Genomic DNA, 9,241 nt, shown 5'->3' with positions numbered 1-9,241 from the left:
ATTCCCGCTTCCGATTTGTGTGTGTGGCGTTTGCATGTTCTCCCCGTGCCTCGGGGGTTTCCTCCGGGTACTCCGGTTTCCTCCCCTGGTCCAAAGACATACATGGTAGGTTGATTGGCATCTCTGGAAAAATTGTCCGTTGGCTGTGAGTGAGTGAGTGAGTGTGTGTGTGTGCCCTGCTATGGGTTGGCACTCCATCCAGGGTGTATACTGCCTTGATGCCCGATGACTCCTGAGATAGGCGCAGGCTCCCCGTGACCCGAGGTAGTTGGAAGTAGGCTAATAGATGAACACGCAGTCATGCAGAGAGTGACAGCGCTAGTGCTAATCAGAATGAATGGCAGGGAAACATACTAAGTTATTCTTACTAAATAATGATTCAGCAGTTGATTGTGACTTTTATTTTATGGATTTGTGGCTGTTGTTGTCACTTTGAAATATAAATGTTGTAGATTGACCGATTGATGTGATATTCATTTGAATAAAAATAATTTGTATTTATGCTTTTCTGCATATTCTTTCTAAATTATTTATTTTAGTAATGTATACAATATGTGGTGATTAGAGTGTGGCTCTCTCTCTATATATATATATATCCTAATTGGAGGCTGAGTCCCCCTAATATTGAAAACCTAGAATCGCCCCTGGAACACGGTACAGTATGGTCAGGCGTAATCCTTTAAACAGGATGAATGGTGTAAATTTGTATTATTTTGTCTTCTGGGAAACATGTTTGCTATATATCTTTGACAATCTTCAGGACATATCTTGGATCTTTCTCTAAAGTGACATATGTGCCAACTAAAATAGCTAGCTGTGCAAACCCAAAGAGCCTTCAATCAACAAACAGCCCTGTAATGCACTCATGGCATGGAACGATGCATATAAATAGACTTTAAAGCACTAATACTCCTGCAGCTATTAACTATTGATGAGGAAAAAATGCTGTTCTTGCCGTTCAAAAAATTGCTCAGACAAAGAAGGTCCAGGTGTCAAAGAATTTACTTTATTTGTTCAAGTCAAACAAAGTGAGATGTTTCCCAAAAGCATCGGAAAATCGGGTGTTTTCCAACCTCTAGTTATAGTGAAACTACTCAGAGGTGTTTCCTTTCGAAACCAATCAGGTAAATTCCCGCTATCTCTTATTTTTATTATCCAATTGTCCTTGTCTGACACCATTGTTTCTGGGCATAAAGGTATGTGGTTTAATGGTGGAATTTCAACCTTGACTTCATTTTTAATTTTTAAAATAAGAAATAAGTTGTGCATCATAAGTTTGACTCAATTGGGTCAGGCCTCTATCACATCACTGGATTTTGCTATAATGTATTGTAAGTTTGACCCAACTAGGTCAGGCCTCTTAACACATCACTGGATTTCGTATTGCTGAAACTGATTAAAATGTTTTATGAAAGCAATTACTGCATAAGTTCATATATATTCAAACAATCTTGATTCTAATACTCATCTAAGTTAATGATTTCTGATGTACTAACACAACTATGCTACAAACATTCCTATGAATACTTCTTCATAACCGGGGCGAATAACAATCCCCATATTATACAGGACATTGATCATAATTATACACAATACTATCTAATCTGATATACTCAGGATGTGGTAAACTATATATCTATACCATTAAGAATTCTCTTATTCTCTTTCTGGATAAATATAGTATTATTAAATCATATATCAATTTAATACTTTCCCCTTTGTAGTGCTCCTGCCCAGTTTTATATGTTGGTTCAGCTTTTCAGTCTTTTGTATTATGTGGATCTGTCTTCCTCTCTAGAGTGCTGAAGCGCAGACTAAAAACAGTTCTTTGTTTAATTTTGTTTTTCATGTGTACTGTAACATTGATTATATCTTTTAACTTTTTATTCATATAGCTCCGTTAAAAACAAGTGCTGTTGACAAAGGTGCGATGCTATCGATTAAAAGAGCAATATAAAATAAAGCAGTAAATTATAAACAGCATGAATTAAATTAAAGAACAGCACAGAGAAGACCAAATAGCACAGTCTATTGCAATTAAATGGCAGAGAGAAAAGGTGCATCTTGAGCTTTGATTTAAATGCATGCATTGGTACAGCATATCTAACATAAAAAGGTCTCCTCTCACTTTAATTTTGGCACAAGGAACATCTTATAGACTCTGGCTGGATGACCTCATAGACCTTGGAGGCTTATAAATGGATAATAAATCGGACAGGTGTACAGGAGATACCCCGTTCATTATAATATATTTTAGGCATCTAGTTGAGGTCAAAAGATCACCTCTTGCAGAATCTAGAAAATGTTGAAAATATTGGAATTTTGAAAATTAAGGTTTATTTTAAATATAGTCCTGCCCTGAAAAAGTTATTTTATGGAAGAAATGTGAACATAAAGTTCACGAAGAATAATAACCGATTTTTCTGATGTAACATTTTTATATTTTTTTTCCTGAGAAGAATATTAGTGTTTTGTAGCTTCTGAAAGACATATCTAAATGAAAAAAATATGTAAGCAAAACAATAACAATTTACACCAAAAAACATTTTCAGTGCTTTACACCCACCTGACTTTAAATTAATCGTATTGCTTTTATGAGCATCACTGGATCTTTCTGTTTATTTAAATAGTTGTGTATGAGTCTCTTGATTGTCCTCAATGTAAACAGATGAATCTCAACATCATACTGTTACTGCTGGAAATGTGTCATACATACAAAAATGCTGAAAAGGCAAAGATTCTTGAGGGTCTGGGTAATTTTTTAGAAGGTCAGTGGACAGTTTAATGACTCAGAACAAACAAGAAACCCTTAAACAACAATGACAAAATTAAAAATCATTGATTGTGCAGTTAACATCGTAGTATTATAATCAGGCGGATGTAAACTTTACGACCTGGGGCCTGTTTCAGAAAGCAGGGTAAGTGCAAACTCAGAGTAGGTTGACCCTGGAAAACGGAATAATCAGGTTTTTCCTCTTCAGAAATTGAGGTGTCTTATACTCAGAGTGAGTAACCATATAACCTACTCTTTCTACCTAACCTGGCCGCAAGCTGGTTTTATTCCACAAACCCGGAGTTTGTTACAATCTCTGCCCCTTTTCGAAGCACAAGCGGTTTTGAAATTGCCTACGCCATTTGTTTATTTATTTGTTTTCCCTAATCGCGCACAATTTCGTCACACAGACATTAAAATGGCATGTCCGTTTATTCAGGAACCCGTATATGAGGAAGTTGCATCAATTCGTAGAGAGTTAAATTTACATCGGTAGAGTTTGGATGTTTAATCATGTACCGGAGGATTTTTTATTTGAGCGATGCTAATTTTCTTTACAATCCATTATCCACACTCTGCTTCATCTTTACATCACAAACCTCAGTCGTCGTGGCCGTGCTCTTACATCTGAGAAGAATCTTTGTATGGCCTTATGTTTCTTAGGTTTACAACACCAGTGATGCACGTTAGCAAGATAAATGTATGCAGAGCGGTAAGAAAAGTGTGTCTCACTCTCAAGCACTTTATGCACATTTTTGTTAAGTTTCTCTGGCCACGAACCTGTGAGAGCCATCAAAGTGGAGTTTCACAGGGTACCAGGAAAATGGTGTACATCTTTGTAAACTAGGCTAATTAAATAAATGTTTCCCAATGTGAATGGGTGCATTGATGGCACTCATATTCCCATCATCGGTCCTTCCCAAAATGCGGTCGATTATGTCAATCTGAAGTCCATACACAGCATTAATGTCCAAGTTATACTGACTAATGTTTCCTAATGTCAAAGACTGTGTCCAATAACAGTAACTCTAATTTCTTGAAAAGATTCAAGAGGCAGAGAATATTGAATACTATGAATAACATTTATTAGTAAACATGATATCAAATAGAAGACTTTGGCGTAGGCCCCATCCGTATTAGAATCCAGGAGTTATGGATTCTTGCAGATCCTGCCTGAGATGAAGGCAGGGGCGGAGCCTTCCCCCTGACACAGGACAGGGACCGACCTGGTGGTGGTGGGCAGGATGGAGGGTAGACGCTTACTTCGATGTCTGCGAATGAGAAAGGGGTGAGTACCGTACTTATATACTCCTAGGGTTAAGTGATAATTGGATAGGACCCTAGGTAGAATTATGACGTAACATTTGATTCTTCCCAGTAGAACTTGGCCTTAAGCATACATATCTTTGTTTGTCACTGTGAAGATTATATGTGATGCTGTACACATAATTACAAATGTAGTGTCTAAGTGGCCCCGCTCGGTTCATAATATAATCTGTTCAAAAAAAGAGAAGCATGTCAGTTTGTGCATACGTACCAACTAGCACTCTAGAGGCCTACTACAGAGTGTGTGATTTGGAGATGGATCATATGAACATTACCTCTGTAGGCCTCTCTGTGTCAGCAGACAAGGTTTCTTCATCCCCTTCATCCGGTGAAGATGAGCATTTGGTGTAGTATTCACTTTTTAAGAATGCCCTTAAATTCTTAGGCATTGGTTAGGCCACTTACAACTGCCTGGGGTTCTGTTGTGACAAGGCAAATATTACCATCAGAATACGCTTGGACAAAGAAAAAAGCAAAAGTGAAATAATTGTAACTATCAGAAAGAGCCTGTAGAAATCAAGATATGTAGGCCTCTTAAATATTACATCAGCACTTGTATCCTGGGGAGTGACAGGTTCTGATGAACTCCCTCCCTCAGCCATTGGTCGCCAGTGTTGAGGCTCAAGGCCATCTCCTCTGCATCGTTCAGAGGTGGTGGTGCATGTCCTCCTCCGGTTTAACGTTCCTCTGCAATTTCTGTTGGCTGATTAGAAATGAAATGGTCAAAGTAATGTCATTGCCCTAATTAAGACATGCAGAGAAGATTTTCTCTAGTGGCCATTGCAACCGATGATGACTTTCATTGGTTGTGGTTTCTAGGACTATACAATCCAGATGTCTACAGACAGGATTTAGAAAAACCAGCCATGATTTTCTTGGGAGCAGGTGAGAGCATGGCCAGTTTTCTGTCTTCTATGGCCATAGTGCTCGGTTTCTCATATCCTCATAACTTTCAAGGCCAGTTTAATTAATATATCAAACATTTCCCAGTCAGGCATCCTACAAGAAAAAGCATTTTATTTCTTTAACTCACATGCATGAATGATGTTCACTTTCAGCTGCTGCCATTTTTTTTATTGCAGAAAGATTGCTCTTACATGAAAAAAAACGTAGGTGTGTATATATAAACAGTATATATATATATATATATATATATATATATATATAGAGAGAGAGAGAGAGAGAGAGAGAGAGAGCTAGATATAATTCACATTTTGACAGTTTCAACAAAATGAATATAAAAGTGAATGAAAATTTCACTTACGCATTGACACGTGAAGCAATTGTCTCCTTCGCCGACTGTCTTACTTTTACTGCTGCGGCTGTGTTGCTTTTCTTTCAAAAAATATGCTCATATTCACTGTACACTTGTAACAGTACCTCCAAAAGTTTTCAGCATTTTCCAGACTCTGCGTGGGGGACTTCAAATGTTACAGTGTACAAAATATTATTATTATGTGGTATACTGTAACAGATGCCTGAACTGTCTTCTGTACCTAATAAAACTAGTAACAGTGTCCAAATATCTTAAAAATAATCACAAGATGTTGTAGATATGTAATAGTTTAGCAGTTAAACATAAAACATAAACATTTACGTAATAACTGGTGTTGGTTATTCTGTAAAAATTATAATAATTCATTATTTGAGCTTGTTTATATGAGACTCACTATTATCAGCACGCTTTTTACTTTCCTTTAACTTGTTCTCTTTAGCTTGCACATAGGTGAACATTAGCTTGCTCTTCATAAAAGGCAAGCACACCAGTGACTCAACTAATTTAAATTGTGTGACAATGAAATGTAAATAGATAAATTGATCACAGTTTAATTCAGCCTCCTAGAACATGCGATTTAAGTTTATTACACAAATTCTGCCATTCAAAGACCTTGAAACTCTGAACTGTTTAGCTTGGCTACAACCATAAAGGTTTATGTTTTGATCCATCCATCCATCCATTTTCTTCCGCTTATCCGGGGCCGGGTCGCGGGGGCAGCAGTCTAAGCAGGGATGCCCAGACTTCCCTCTCCCTAGACACTTCCTCCAGCTCTTCCGGGGGGACACCGAGGCGTTCCCAGGCCAGCCGGGAGACATAGTCCCTCCAGCGTGTCCTAGGTCTTCCCCGGGTTATTCTCCCGGTGGGACGTGCCCGGAACACCTTCCCGGGAAGGCATCCAGGGGGCATCCAGAAAGGATTTCCGAGCCACCTCAGCTGGCCCCTCTCGATGTGGAGGAGCAGCGGATCTACTCTGAGCTCCTCCCGAATGACCGAGCTTCTCACCCTATCTCTAAGTGATCGCCCGGCCACCCTGCGGAGAAACCTCATTTCGGCTGCCTGTATCCGGGATCTTGTCCTTTCGGTCATGACCCACAGCTCATGACCATAGGTGAGAGTAGGAACGTAGATTGACCGGTAAATCGAGAGTTTCGCCTTGCGGCTCAGCTCCTTCTTCACCACGACAGACCGGTACAGCGACTGCATTACTGCAGAAGCTGCACTGATCCGTCTGTCAATCTCCCGTTCCATCCTTCCATCACTCCTGAACAAGACCCCCAGATACTTGAACTCCTCCACTTGATGCAGGAACTCTCCACCTACCTGAAGTGAGCAAGCCACCCTTTTCTGACTGAGAACCATGGCCTCAGATTTGGAGGTGCTGATTCTCATCCCAGCCGCTTCACACTCGGCTGCAAACCGTCCCAGTGCATGCTGAAGGTCCTGGTCTGATGGGGCCAGCACGATGACATCATCCGTAAAGAGCAGAGATGAAATCGTGTGGTCCCCAAACACGACGCCCTCCGGCCCTTGGCTGCGGCTAGAAATTCTGTGCATAAAAATTATGGACAGAATCGGCAACAAAGGGCAGCCCTGCCGGAGTCCAACATGCACCGGGAACAAGTCTGACTTACTGCCGGCAATGCGAACCAAGCTGCTGCTCCGGTCGTACAGGGACCAGATAGCCCTTAGCAAAGCGTCCCGAATCCCATACTCCCGGAGCACCCTCCACAAGATGCCGCGAGGGACACAGTCGAATGCCTTCTCCAAATCGACAAAACACATGTGGATTGGTTGGGCAAACTCCCATGAACCCTCCAGCACCCTGGAGAGGGTATAGAGCTGGTCCAGTGTTCAACGACCGGGACGGAAACCACCACTGGTTCTACCATCGGCCGGATTCTCCTCTCCAGTAACCTGGCATAGACTTTCCCGGGGAGGCTGAGTAGTGTGATCCCTGATAGTTGGAGCAAACCCTCCGGTCCCCCTTCTTAAAAAGAGGGGCCACCACCCCGGTCTGCCAGTCCAAGGGCACTGTCCCCGACCGTCACGCGATGCTGCAGAGATGTGTCAGCCAAGAAAGCCCCACAACATCCAGAGACTCAGGGCGGATCTCATCCACCCCCGGTGCCCTGCCACCGAGGAGTTTCTTGATTACCTCTGTGACTTCAGCCCGGGTGATGGGCGAGTCCGCCTCCGAGTCCCCGGCCTCTGCTTCCTCAATGGAAGACGTGACGGCGGGATTGAGGAGATCCTCGAAGTACTCCTTCCACCGCCCGGTGATATCCCCGGTCGAGGTCAACAGCTGCCCCCCTCCACTGTAAACAGCGTTGGTAGGGCACTGCTTCCCCCTCCTGAGGCGCCGGACGGTTTGCCAGAATCTCTTCGAGGCCGACCGATAGTCTTTCTCCATTGCCTCACCAAACTCCTCCCAGGCCAGAGTTTTTGTCTCCCCAACCACCCGGGCTGCAGTCCGCTTGGCCTGTCGGTACCTGTCAGCTGCCTCGGGAGTCCCACAAGCTAGCCAGGCCCGATAGGACTCCTTCTTCAGCTTGACGGCATCCCTTACTTCTGGTGTCCACCACCGGGTTCGGGGATTGCCGCCTCGACAGGCACCGGAGACCTTACGGCCACAGCTCCGAGTGGCTGCGTTGACAATGGAGGTGGAGAAGATGGTCCACTCGGACTCAATATCTCCAGACTCCCTCTCGATCTTGTCGAAGCTCTGCCGGAGGTGGAAGTTGAAGATCTCTCTGACAGGCGATTCGGCCAAACGTTCCCAACAGACCCTCACAGTACGTTTGGGTCTGCCGAGTCTGTCCAGCTTCCTCCCCCGCCATCGGATCCAACTCACCACCAGGTGGTGATCAGTTGACAGCTCCGCCCCTCTCTTCACCCGAGTGTCCAAGACATACGGCTGTAGGTCAGATGAAACAACCACAAAGTCGATCATCGACCTCCGGCCAAGGGTGTCCTGGTGCCATGTGCACTGATGGACACCCTTATGCTTGAACATGGTGTTCGTTATGGCTAACTGTAACTAGCACAGAAGTCCAATAACAGAACACCACTCGGGTTCAGATGAGGGGGGCCGTTCCTCCCAATCATGCCCCTCCAGGTGTCACTGTCGTTGCCCACATGGGCGTTGAAGTCCCCCAGCAGAACGACGGAGTCCCCAGTCGGAGCGCTTTCCAGCACCCCTCCCAGAGTCTCCAAGAAGGCTGGGTACTCTACACTGCCATTTGGCCCATAGGCGCAAAGGAAAGTGAGAGACCTTTCCCCGACCCGAAGGCGCAGTGAAGCGACCCTCTCCTTCACCGGGGTAAACTCCAACACATGGCGGCTGAGCTGGGGGGCTATAAGCAAACCCACACCAGCCCGCCGCCTCTCACCCTGGGCAACTCCAGAGTAGTGAAGAGTCCATCCTCCCTAGAGGAGTGTGGTTCCAGAGCCCAAGCTGTGCGTAGAGGTGATCCCGACTATCTCTAGTCGGAATCTCTTAACCTCACGCACAATCTCCGGCTCTTTCCCCGTCAGAGAGGTGACATTCCATGTCCCTAGAGCTAGATTCCACGTCCAGGGATCGGGTTGTCGAGGCCCCCGCCTTCGACTGCCACCCGATCCACTTTGCACCGGCCCCTTACGGTCCCTCCTGTACGTGGTGGGTCCACGGGAGGGTGGCCCCACGTCGCTTTATGTTTTGATATACTTCTTTAAACCACAAAATAACTGTAAATAACATTTAAAACTCATTTACACAATGCCAACTAAGCTGAGATCTAAAGTGATATTGTTATGTGTCCCAGTAGTTGTATGGTGGTCTTAACATAATTTCTTTTGAAAATGAAATAAACCAAGGACATACA

This window comes from Triplophysa dalaica, chromosome 4, assembly GCF_015846415.1.
Source record: "Triplophysa dalaica isolate WHDGS20190420 chromosome 4, ASM1584641v1, whole genome shotgun sequence".
Classification (NCBI taxonomy): domain Eukaryota; kingdom Metazoa; phylum Chordata; class Actinopteri; order Cypriniformes; family Nemacheilidae; genus Triplophysa; species Triplophysa dalaica.
The sequence above is the reverse complement of the archived record's forward strand: the minus strand, read 5'-3'. Positions refer to the sequence as shown.